Source organism: Selaginella moellendorffii, unplaced genomic scaffold, assembly GCF_000143415.4.
Source record: "Selaginella moellendorffii unplaced genomic scaffold, v1.0 SELMOscaffold_72, whole genome shotgun sequence".
Classification (NCBI taxonomy): Eukaryota; Viridiplantae; Streptophyta; class Lycopodiopsida; order Selaginellales; family Selaginellaceae; genus Selaginella; species Selaginella moellendorffii.
This window is the reverse complement of record NW_003314333.1, coordinates 367,166-370,012: the sequence shown is the minus strand read 5'-3', so window position 1 is coordinate 370,012 and position 2,847 is coordinate 367,166. Positions and strand designations below refer to the sequence as shown.

The 2,847-nt window shown below is 47.0% G+C and overlaps 1 non-coding gene across 1 annotated transcript; it reads left to right on the top strand.

The window, feature by feature from the left end:
- Positions 1–470: 470 nt before the first annotated feature.
- On the top strand, positions 471–543 carry TRNAA-AGC. The gene has a single exon. It is a non-coding gene; the product is annotated as a tRNA-Ala (tRNA).
- Positions 544–2,847: the final 2,304 nt, after the last annotated feature.

Genomic DNA, 2,847 nt, shown 5'->3' with positions numbered 1-2,847 from the left:
TCTATTTGTTTGTTCAGGGGCTATGAGACACCAAAAACAAATGCACTTAAACTTTGAAAGAATGTGAAGGTGACGTTTCCAATTTTGAAAATTTGTAAGAAAAAAAAGTTATTCATTTTAAAAGACTTTTAGCTATAGTGTTTATACAATTTGATTGCTACTGAAGATCATACCAATTGATTTATATTGTGTTTGTTTTACCAATTGCTTTACTCATCTTCTTGAATAACACTCTCTTTTCGTCCTCCTCTTGTGAATACTATTACTATTATTATTATAAGCATTAGTAACATTCTTCATGGTTGCCTGCAGATGCAGCTGCTTGCCTATAGAAACTTGCTGGAGATGGTGGTCTTTCCAGAGCTCATCTCTCAAAAGGCTCTTGAAATGCAACAAAACATGCCGGAATCTCCAAGGATGAGTAGTAGAATGGTGAAGAGGAAAGATTAACATTTTTGTTTCTTTGCTAAGGGGATGTAGCTCAGATGGTAGAGCGCTTGCTTAGCATGCAAGAGGCACCGGGATCGATACCCAGCATCTCCAAATATGTTTGATTATTGGATCCTTCCAGGCGTTTTGACCGATTTTACTGGTGGGAGCTATAGATGGATGTTGCACCGTTGCTGTTGACTTGCATTCAATGAGTGCCAAGTTTCCAGAGGTTTGAAAAAACGAGTAAAAATATTTCATTCACCAGGATTGAGCCTATAAAGGAGTTGCCATCAAATTAAAGATGTTTTCTCTTTTTGAAATATTTGTATATCTCAGTTTAAGTTCGACAATCCACAGCGTCACAAGCTCTCGAGTCTACTCGTTTTTTTTTTCACAAAGCCTACCTCTTTATTTTCTAAGTCAAGGGATAGGTTATAAACTTCTCGCTTGGATTTTTCTATTGTCGAGGTAAGCTATGGTCTCTCACACTCACGCCGCCCCAACGCTTGCCCGCCGAGCTCCAGCGCCCTGGCATGGCGGCCATCACCGACCTTCACACCCGCGAGCTCCAGCACATCGAGCAGACCACCATGGACATCATCCTCGAGGCGGCCACGAGCCAGCGCCAGCTTTAGCTCCAGTGCTTCAAGGTGACGCTCCAGTTCGAGCCCCAGCGCCAGCTGCTTTCGTTCACCCTGCTCGCGGCCACCCTGCTCATCTAGCTCCAGCGCCTGATGCTCGCCACCACGATCCAGCTCCAGCAGCAGCAGTGTACCACCATCATCACGGTGATGGAGCTCCTCTGGTTGTTCACCACCATCACCAGGGTCACCACCATGGTCACCACCATGGAGGACGCCACCACCACCACCACCACCATCGTCGCGACGGTCACGACGCAGCAGTGGCCACACCAACACCCGCAGCAGTAGTTACAGTGGTTCGGAAGACGGCCATGGTCGCTGCTCCAGCTTCTTCTCTGGGTTTTGGTTGCGATCTTGGTGCTGCTCGCGTGCTTTTTGCTCCTGCGATGGATGTTATCTCGAAGGAAGCAGCGCAGTAATGCTATCTTTCAGGATCCCGGGTTGCAGATCGAAGTTGTAGTGGACGATCCTCCGACTGAGAAGGAACAGCTGGAAGCTCACACTCGTGGTTCGCACAGCAATGGCACTCTGGGATAGTGTCCTGCCAACAGTGGCAGTGACGTGTAAGTCAGCTATGTTGCATGCGTTGTCACATGGAAGATTGTGTATAAACAATCTTCAAGGAGATGAAGTTGCAGAGCAAGAAGACAGCAGGCTCTTGCTCACGGACGGTGAAGATCACATACAAGGGTCGACTGGTGGAAGTCACCAGACTTGGAAGTTATTCCACAGCTGGCTCGGAAAATGGACTGGAAAATAGAGCAAGAACCTACCAAGTTTCAATTTGACTGAGCTATCCTCTAGAGTGACGGGGGAGCAGCCTCCAAAGGCCAGAGAAGTTGCTTGAGACGAAAGGTTTGAGAAAAGGTAACGTACTACTTTTGCTCTCTGTTCTTGCAGGCGCTCAAATCTCAACTTCGATGAGAAGAAGCAGTGCAGGGCATAGTAGCCAGATAAGTTTCTCCAGAGTCAAGAGCATCATAAGCCGGGAATCAAGCAAGTGCAATTGTGAAAGTATGGTCGAAGTCTACACTGCGGCTTGCAACACAGGTTGTTCAACAGGATGGGACGAAGAACAGGATAGTTGGTCTACCTCGCAAATTGTGATTACAAAGCCGTGCATTCGTCGCAAGCAGCCTCGTGGACATGTGGAAGCATCAGAAGTGTTCAGGAGGACAAATAAACATGACGTTGGTTGCCTGGAACACGATCATCATGGGAGATGCACGTCTTCGATCAGATGCAACGAGAAGCTGGCCTGCCTCCAAACGCTGAGACTTTGCATGGAGCAGCAAAACATCGTTTCCTGGGATATGCCGAGAAAAACCTTTGCTCTTGAGTGCTACGAGCAAACCGGTAGACTTTTCATGGTGGCGCTCAAGGCACGCGGCGACTTAGCAGAGAAGAGGCTCCACTCACAGATCCGGGAGAGAAATCTGGACAGAATCCACTACTCACGTGCTTGCTCAGTGTGGAGACATGCCTGCCGTTCGAGAAGTTCAGAAGTACTCTGGCATCACTGTCACGATGACACACTTCTTCTTGCACTACTCGTTTGGAGTAACTGGAGAGTGCCCTACGAAGAATGATGGTCATAGGTACTATAGTTTTTTACTAGTTCATAGCTTTTTTGTTTTGTCTTATAGCCTTCACAAGGTATTTCGTTTATGCAATTTTTAGGCCAAGATGGTCGAGCTAGTTAGAAGTCCCTATCTTTAAGTTGTCTTGAGGAAACTGAAGCTTGGCAATGAAAAGCTATAAAGGCTTTGGA